Consider the following 9778-nt stretch of genomic DNA (forward strand, 5'->3'; position numbering starts at 1 on the left):
TGCTCGGTCATACCATGGAAAGTTTTGCTGGGCCGGTGAGCCCATCACGGGGTACGGGGGTTCTGCTGAAGCTCCTGCATCCTCTGACCACTGAGATGTTTTGTCTCCAGTTCTCCTGGGCTTCAGGATGCTCTCATGGGGTGTGGCTGAGCAGGATTTCCCATAGCACAGCAGTAGCTGTTGGCGGTGGCTGGGCTAGAGCAGAGCTGGGTATGGTGCTGGTTTCCCTGCCGTGATGTAGGGCAGCACCAGAGCACAGGCATCCATGGGCAAAAACATTAAAGGGAAGAATTTATCAAATTTATACCACTATTTTTCTATACCACTAACTTTTGATATTTAGGTCTTTTGGGCAGCTGCTCAGTATCTGAAACTTATTTCTAGACAGAGAGATTCTGGTAATGAACTCCCACTTAACTGATGATCATTCTCCTAAAACAACTGGTCTGGTATTAATGATGCAGGGTTTGTGGTTTTTTGGTTTATCTCTGTACTTAGGTGCACCAGACTTGTCAGACCCACCATCATTTGCTGCCTCCCAACAATACTGTAGGCTGAGATCATGATCCTCAGACTAAAAGTAACACAAAGCCTTAAACTTGCAGCGAGGAGTGGCTTTGTCCCGTTGCAGTTGACACTGCCTGCGTAACAGCACATTTTGAAACATGTGAACTCTTAAATGCACCAGAAACACAAAGCAACAGGCACGGGAAGACAAGTTGACCATTTGTAATCCAGAAAAGCCACAGGACTGCTGGAGTGAAGGCAAGGCAAAGGAAAAGCATCCACCCTGGGGACTCCTGAAGGCAAGGGGAGTGTTTATTCCTCTGTGAACTCAGGAGTTTCCTGTGCTGTAAGTATTTCATTGTTCGAGTTTCTCTTGAATAGAAACTGGACTATAAAAGGAGTTTTTGGTGCTTTTTGGTGTGCTTTCTTTAAGGGAAAAAAAATTACAGACTGATCCACTTTCAAGTTCAAGCCTATGAAGGGTCCAGACATAAGAGATGTACACACAAGCACACGTACTCAAGCTATCTGCATTTTCGTTAACAGACAAGAAAAAACATTGCAGTTCTGAAGCATTCCACTTTAATCCCTTGCACAGGCCACATAGCTGGAGATAACTATGGGAAAAGGAGCAATTACAGTTAATCAATAATGCTCAAATGGCAGCAATTAAAATCCTGGGGAAAAAAATATTAAAAAGAAAGATGGCAAGGTAATGGCAAGTCATCCATCAGCCATTCAGAGCATTTTTGCAGATCTCAAATTGAAGAAAGGAGGAGTTTTTAATTAAATCATCATCTGAGGACACCATTGATCCTTCATGTTAGACAATTTAGAGTGTAAGAAACAGCTTTGAATGGCCATAATCATAAAAGATGTGTTTGTTTTCCCCCAGAATGAGCCTCTTGCCTGGCTATATAAAAAAGATGATGCTGCTGAAACAGTATGGGAGAGCTTTCTGCTTTTAAATGATCTAATTTCCATCTCTTTAGCTGAGTTAATTTAGTGCGGTAACATATGCATTTGTTTCCAAATACAGCCATTTGTAGATAGCACTTCCTCTATAGCTTTGTCCCTGTCCCAAACAGATAAAAGCAGTGAATGGCACTTTGACGGGGCTCTTCTGCTATCTCCATGGCTTCAGAAACTTCAGCAGCTTGACCCAGGGAGTACTTTTCATCAGCTACAGACAGGGTACAAGTTTAATTTTTAGTACATTTCAAAAAGCCTTTCGGAGGCTCAGCTCTGGAGGCCCCCCCGTGCCTCCACTCGTCTTGAAGGGGTAGCACAGGTGGAAGTGTCCTCAGGGAGGTCACTCGATGGTTTCAGCAAGGATGGCTTATCAGCACGGTGACCTTTCAAGGCTGCATGAGTGTCTGCTCCCACCCACTGATGAGGAGGGGACCCCAACCCCCCCAACAGCTGGCCAAAGGCTGGGGAGAGCTGGAGATGGCCCCAGAGCTGCACAATCTGCCTCATCAGGAGGCTAAAGTGACCCCAGGTGAGGAGCTGGGGTATTTGTAGGGTTTTGCTGGGAGGGAAGAGCATGCTGCCTTCCTGGCAGAGCCTGATAGGTCATGGATGTTGGAGGGAGCAAGCTCCCCCAGGAGATTCATGGTGGCTCCTTGCAGGCTGCTGCCCTGCATTTGTTGTCCTGAGTGCAGAGCCTGTCTGGTAGAGAAGGGTAGCAGGGGTGTTTTTTCATCCTCTGTGCATCTGGCCAGCAAAATCCAATTCTCCCTGAGGCAGGGAGCATCAATCCTCACAGCAAAGGGTAAGTTTTTTCTCTTTTCTTCTAAAACTGTTCCTTCTGTGGCAGTAGGGCTGATGGTTTAGGAGATCAGAGAGTTAGAGAGTGTTAGAGAGTGTCTGGGGCCTGAGATAAGTGGAGAGGTTGTTCTGAAGATATGTGTAACCTGGGTGTTAGAACTGGAGGGACTCAGCTCTGACAGAAAGCTGCAAGACTGAAAAGGATGGTGACGGTGATGTTGGTGTCTAGGGGGTGGCTCAGGTGGGGACAGAGATCTCTGTTTGCCTCAATCCCCAAATGCTCTGAGACAGGCAGCAGGTTAGAGAGCTGCCCTCTTTTCTATGTGAAAAGTTGTGCTGAACCTGGTGGGAGTGCTTAGAGGACAGAAATTCTGTGTTCATGCAGACACTTGCAGGGTGAGCTATTTGACCTCCTCTGCCTGATTTCCCTGCCCAGCTGACAGCAGAGCTGTTAGCGTGACCCACTTATGTCAGAAGGGGAAGATATTTGTGGTGTCTATCTCTAGCTGACCTGGGCCATCAAAGATGAGCACCTCTTGGGACATATGTACCTCTGTTTCTTGTAATCGGCGTCTGTATTAGCTGCCTGGGGCAGCCTGAAGGAGAGACTGAATTGCTATATCTGTCCCCTTCCTCCGCAATGACCTAAGCTCATAGCTCCCAAGGTACAGCTGGGGAGCAGGCCCTGATGTGAGGGAGTGTGCAGGGCTTACAAACGAAGTACGTGCCTTCCTTTTCTTATTTAGTTGCTAAATGTCTCCAGCAGCAGCTCTTGCTGTGACCCTTGTGCTCAGGGCTTGTGCTGTGGGAGCCATGGATTCACCTCGAGGTGCAGCCTTCATGTTAAACTTAGCACACCTGGATCTCCCTTCTGACCAGTCAAAAAGGTTTACATTCAGTAAGTGCACTGGGACAGATCCAAACACCACTTTACTATCCAGTCTCTGTTCCTTTAACTGGAAACCTGTAAGTCTTCTTGTCTGAAAGAATAAAATGAGCTACTTCCAGCTGAGAGGGGAAAGAAGAACTTTCTACTAAGCTTAGTCCTCTTCCAAAGCCTGCTGTGCCACTCCAGTGGAGGGCAAGGAACCAACAAGCTAAGCCTCGTGATGCAATGAACAAAAAGGCATCATCTTGCCTCAAAACGTATTCCTGTGAAGGTTGTTGTATCTTGGCCAGTGCTTAGTCTCCTGTGAGCCATTCAAGCAAGGGCAAGCTCCTTAATGAAGCAAGGCTGGCAGGTAGCAGGGGGTGTCAAAAAGGAGCATTCACGAGTGTGCAGGTTATTCCCTTTAAGGAAAAGTGTTTTTCTTTTCCCTCCTGCTCCCCCAAGTCTCCAGCACTGCTGACGCACAAATTATGAAGCATTTTTTTGTGCTTCTGTTTCTCGCTTTGCCAGCGCACGCAGCTCTTGGCACTGACAGCCTGCCTCTGTCTAAAACACCGAATTCTCATCTAATGAGATAAGCTTTTCTCCTCTTTCAGTTGTGCCTGCATAAAGCCCCATCAAATCTTGCTGCTGGCTGCCTAGAAACTCTCCTCAGGGCTTTTACAAAGCTGATGAGGAGTCATGAGTGGGAGCAAACTGGTGTTGAGTCCTGTGTCATGCTTGCAGGCAAAAAAAATGTCATCTCTGAAGACATGACCAGGAGCAAAGAAGTCCTTTTCCTTTTTATTTTTTTTTATTTTTATTGTCTCTAAGGTTTCTGTTGAAGCCTCTCCAGTTACCAGCCACTAAACATTCCCCTGTGCTTTTTGATGTCTTTTGGTTTCTGTGTGGTCACGGGGAGGAGAGAGACAACCACTCATAAAGGCAAACTGATGAAAGAGGGGCTCATTACCCGAGCCAAATCAGACTGGCAACCAGTGGACAGCTTGCCTTGTCCTCTTTTGACCAGAAAGGTGGTACAGGTGTCTTCATCCTGGCAACAACAGTAACTGGTTCTTCTGGTAGGCTCTGAGCTCCCAAAACTTGTCAGAACATACTTTTAGCCTAAGGAAACAATCAGATTAAGAGACTTGGGTTTTTGAATAAGTTTGTGATTCGTTTTATTATGTGTCATTAACAGCAACGAAGCAGGGAGCTGTGTGAAGAGTGGTGGTGATGTGTCCATGAATTTGGATGTGTTGGAAGAGCTGAGTCTGGGCTATGAACTTAGAGGCAGTGGCTGCACGTGAAGATGGGTCCCAAAGAGGGGTGAAGAGAGGAAAGGTCTGTGCCTAGCCCAGGAAGTCTCTGGCACTAACATATTTTGGAGTCCTTTAAATGCCAGCCCCTCAGGCCCCCCAGACAGATAACTGGAAGAGAGCACAAGGAGACCCAGGGAGCAGTGGGGCACAGTGTGCATTGCATTTAGTACTTCACGGGGCTGTTGATATAAAACTGAAATATGTTCTCTTCTTGGTTTCCAATTTAGCGCTCAACAGATGTGGAACTGTTGACAGTAAAACACCCATTAAAATTACTATATTTCTAGTGACTCACCATAACAAGATTAATTCCCTAGCAGAGCACTTGCCTCAAACACCCAAGAAAGCAAAGCCAGTGTAATAACCACACCACAGCATGGAGTTCACACCTGTTTCCTCACCACAGGCAAACCAGCACCTCAAGACCTGCCTCGTGAGTGTCACAGTGCTCCTTTCCTTGCAGCAGGATGGGCAGACTGATGAGGAGATGCTAAATCTGTATGTAGCTTCCTCCTTGCTTCAGCCTTCTCTTCTTTAGCAGGGAAGGGCTTCGAGATCACCTAGTGGGCATGGAGGGCTTGGAGACCACCCAGTGCCTCCAGCTTGGCAGCCCTATAGAGGGGGAGCGATTCCCAGCATATACAAGTCTCCTCTCCTTTGCACAGATCGGTGTTTGCTGTCCTAACGTGCTGGCCCTGCTGCCCTCTGGTTTCTCTGAAACTCACAAAGACCAAGAAGGCATTAAAACAAGGATTAATTTCCACTGATTTTCACCTGCTCTGGATGAAGCCTGAGATTATGTTCTCAAAACACTCTCAGCGATGCTCCTTGGTTCTTGCTTTTCTTTTCTCCCTCAGTGCAAAGGTTAAAGAAGTGCCACTTCTGGTGGTAACGGATTTAAACAGGAGTGAAACTCAAAGGGAGCCTTGCCAGCAGGCTCTGCTTTCCCACCCAGCAGGAATGAGCTGCGTGGCAAATTTTTTGTTAAATTGAATCTCACGTTCTGTGCTCCGTCAGGAGCGGAACACGAGGCGACACAATTGCAACCCCATCCCCTGATTACCTGCCGCAGCGTGCAAGCAGTAAGTACTTGCAAATTGTGCTACACAGCCAATTCATTTTTAACTGAAATGGAGTCTTAATTGTATCTGGTAACAGCCAGCTTCAATCAAAAATCACCCTGAGTCACTCCAGCTAGTCTAGCTGGGACCCCAGCACTCAATTCCCCTGTTTAAGGGGCTCAGATGAGATTGTTTTTTATTTATGTATATGATCAGCAAAGCAGCTGTACAGATGCTTGGGGGCATTTGTGTCACTTGGTGTTAAGTAGGAGAGAGGGCAGGTGGGATTTATGGCTTGGTGTGTAGCTCCTTCTCATGGCTTCTGCGTGATTTGTGCGGAGCTGGGCTTGTGGCTGGAAGAACTGGCTGGGAAATGGGGAGAGTCTTGTATTCTAATTCTGCGGTTTGCTAATGACATCAGTCATAAATTTCAAGGTGTTTTGCAGTGCAGCTTTGGCTCTCACTGGTGTAGAGGATGTAAATGTTGGCAGGTAGAGTAAGGGCAAACCTGTTTTCCAAGGCAAACGTGGGTGCAACAGCTTGCAAGGACTTCCTGGTAGAAGTTAAGCCTCTTCTCATTTTGTGGCAGGCTGATGCTAAACCTGTGGACTCTAGGGTTTGGCTGGCAGCTGAGTGCAGAACTGAATGTTTTTTGTTTGTTTGTTGTTGTTGTTGTTTTTTTTTTAAAAAAAAAACTTTCTTCCCTGTCCCCCAAGTCCCAGAGAAGGACTTCCCTCTCCTGCCAGTGGCACTGGCTCTTGCAGAGCAGCATCCTGTCCCAGGCAGCAGGGCTGCCAGGAGAGAGAAACTCTGCTGAAACCTTTCTGAGCAGAAGCCTGATGAGAGCTGCTGTTCTGAATCCTCTTTTTTTTTTAATTGTCACTTTGGTTTAATTTGACAACAACTATTTGTCACACACTTCAGTAAGGTCATTTGGATGTTGCCATGCACAACGGACTTGTAATCCTTATTCAGGGCAGAAATGGCAGCAAGGCAAAGTGCTCTACTCCTTGCATAAGGCTTCATTGCTGGCAGATAGGGCTACTGGGCGCAGGGACACAGCATGTCCATGGGCTGTACCCTCCTATACCTGCTTTCCCAGCCTGTTAAATCATGCTGCAGATCAATAGCAGACAAATGACTCTGCTGGCTAGTGGTTAGTTGATGAGATTTTTCTCTATTGCTACTTCAGCTCAAGTGCTACGATGAAGCGAGGGGTGTGAAATTAATTCGATTTCTCTCCTGGACAATAATCACCTGGCTATGCAAACCCTGCTGCCAGATGTACTCCTTAAAATGCCTCTTTGGTTTAGTGTCTATGAACAGAGCACTTCAGCTCCCCATGCAAACTGCATGCTGTAAGTACAGCTCAAAGGCTTCAAAATGATCATTAGCAAGGAAGAACCTAACGCTGTAACTAAAGAGCGGGTCTGCTGGAAGAGATGTGTTAGAGAGTCTAGGATCTGCTGCACAGCCTGGTAAGGCATATAAGAAAATGACAAGTGCTGGGGGATACAGGCCACCTTGCAGCAGGGAAACTGCACCAGGAGGCAGCAGAGCTCAGCTCCTAATTCCTTTACAAGCCCTGATTTCCTCTCACCTGACAAGTGAGTATTCCTACCTACTGAACGGAGACTTTCTTGCTGCTTGGTGCAAAGGAAGCTTTCCCTGGCTGCTGTTTCCTATGGGAGCAAGAAAGACAAGAGTTCTGGCACTGCCCTGCAGGCTCGCAGCAAGTTGCTTTGCTTTGGTTCCAGGGTGCAAATATCAGCATGCATTGCGCCTCTGCTGCTGGACATTGGGGCTCTGGCATGGCTTGGAAGTCAGAGCTCTCCCACCAGATAAATAAAGCTGCTCAGGGATCTCCTTACTCCCCTCTCTGCCAGCATCTCCTGAGGACCCATGATGTGCCATAGCCTTGTCCTCTGCAAGTTTATTCCTCTGTGGGTTTGTCTTTGTGTGCTCCATTTGCACCGTAGGAAAACTCTCTTCCCTGCTCCCGCATGTGCTGCCCCTTGCAGCCTGGCTTCCCTAGCACTGAGCAGCTGAAGCCTTTCTCTGTATTTTCTCTTTTCCTCTGATGAATCACTTCATACAGTACCCAGCTCCCCACCCTGTCCCTGACCTCTGCAATGGCCACAGGCCTTCAGCCTGTGATTTCTTTTGCTCCTTGCCTCCTTTCAATTTCTTTTATGCCTGGAACCTGACCATTTATCAGTTGGTGAGAACTGCCATGCGTAGTTCATTGTATCCAGACAGGTATTATAATAAATAGGGCTTCTGCTAGATGAGTGCAAACACTAATTCTGGCACAAAACCTGATTTCCCTGCCAGTGGCAGCATCACTCAGGTAGCCTGAAGGTCTATCAATGCCTTCTCCAGTCCTAGATCTTGATTTAGGTGCAAAACACCTGGTTAAAATGAATCAGAAGAGTAGATGAACGACCTCACTTTGCAAATCCCAGCACAGAAAATTGTGGGTTCACTTTCCATGCCAGTTGCAGGAGTCCTGTTGCAGTTGTGCTGAGGTCTGCTTGCTGAGCCCAAGCAGTGTACTGGGAAGGGGGTGGCTCTGGTGCATCCTTTAAATGCCTTGGGTGTGTGGGTAGGGTTTAACTTGCTGATTTTTGGATGGAGAAAGCCAGGAGCAAGAACTACTGAGCTCTTACATTGCTGCAGTTTGTCCATTCCAGCTAGGGCCCAGTGCCTTCGGAGCAATGTAACAGTCCTGAGGTCCAGAATTTGGTGGGTTCTCTAAGCAGACAGGATGAAGGCTCAATGATATGTGTAAGGCAAAATAAATCAGCCACCTTATTTGCATTTTTCTCATGCCAGGCACCAATAAACAGAAGAAACGTTGGATGGAGACCAGAGGAGTTTGCAATTAACACATTAAACAGATCGACCGATGGCAGGATCAAAAGCGCCGCAGCCAAAAGCAGAGTAGGAAACAAGCTGCACGTGTGATGTGACCGTGGCTCTGTGCTGATGGCTTGATTTATGTGAACTTTAAAGGCCAATAGGAAGCTGATGCTGCCGTGTAAGTTCCTTCTCTTTTTTCATGTAAACTGCTTCCCCCGGTCTGGCACCAAGAAGATAACTTCTCTCTCCTCCGTGTCTTTTTATAACCGCTTAATCTGCGGTATCTGATTCCTGCCTCTGCTGCGTACCCACTCTCTGCTAAGCAAGCTTTTGTATGTCTGCCAGGCAGAATTTTGTTGACAAAAATCACTTTGTCACCAGAGTCATGTGTATGCCTGATGAAATGCTTTTAACTGACAGAATGCTTTTAGTTGCATGAGTTTAGTCAAATATACGACATTAAGTAGATTAAAACACAAATTTTGACAGAGGTTTTCCTCTAAGAAAAAGAAGTTCATTGATCTTTGAAGTGTGAGGGAACTATGAGGCCAGTTGTGCTTATTCTTAAAATTGCTACAGTATGTATCAGGGCACGATGAAGTAAGGGGAAGTTGTGCTGGAGCTTAGCAAACTCACAAAGGGGGGAGGTTTGGGACCAGAGGTTTTCCATGAGACATGGAACTGCCCATGGCCTGGCTTCTGTGTGCTGTCCCTGTGCCCCTCACTGGCAAGGTGAGAAACTTCCCCTCCCCCCACCCCCCCATATAACTTTGAGGATGGAGAATGGGTGTCTGGCAAAAATATTTCCACCCTTTCTTTAAGACTTACATCCTGCCATAATAATGGCTAAATTATTCCTAGTATGCCTGTGGTAATCTTCAGATGACGTTTTGGAAGCCCTTTTGCATAAGGGGATAAATGCCAGCCTGCAGTGGCAGAGCAGGGGATGCATGGGCAAGGGGTGCATAAGAAAGTAATGCTGTTCCCTCTGAGCTGTGAGTTGGTATTTGTGTAAGTAAAGCATGGAAATGCCACCAGGTCTGTTTGTGAAGTAAAAACTAAAATAAGCCTTCACACTTCTTTTAAGTTTACTATTGAATTTTTACATATATACATAAAAATGTGTGTCATGCTGGTGCTGCTTTCCATTAGGGTGGCTTTTCTTTTGCCAACTGATTTGTCTCTAAAATAAACAACCAGTGTTGAAATTAAAGCACATTAATGTAGCTGATTTGTAAACAAAAAACAGTTAGCCAGGCAGAGCAGAAACATAAATAGAGAGACCAAATGTTATAATGCAAGAGGATGATCCTATTTAGGAAAAGACTGTTATCCCTTTGCATGCTCACTTGAACAGAGCAGTAGGTTCATGGGCTGGTAGTGTACCA

At 46.5% G+C, this 9778-nt stretch overlaps 1 long non-coding RNA gene across 1 annotated transcript; it reads left to right on the top strand.

The window, feature by feature from the left end:
• The first annotated feature begins 6248 nt into the window (after positions 1 to 6248).
• On the top strand, positions 6249 to 8898 carry LOC118165236. Its single transcript, XR_004749933.1, has 2 exons — positions 6249 to 6886; positions 8364 to 8898. It is a non-coding gene; the product is annotated as an uncharacterized LOC118165236 (long non-coding RNA).
• The last annotated feature ends 880 nt before the right edge of the window (positions 8899 to 9778 follow it).

This window comes from Oxyura jamaicensis, chromosome 3 (assembly GCF_011077185.1).
Source record: "Oxyura jamaicensis isolate SHBP4307 breed ruddy duck chromosome 3, BPBGC_Ojam_1.0, whole genome shotgun sequence".
NCBI classification, from domain to species: domain Eukaryota; kingdom Metazoa; phylum Chordata; class Aves; order Anseriformes; family Anatidae; genus Oxyura; species Oxyura jamaicensis.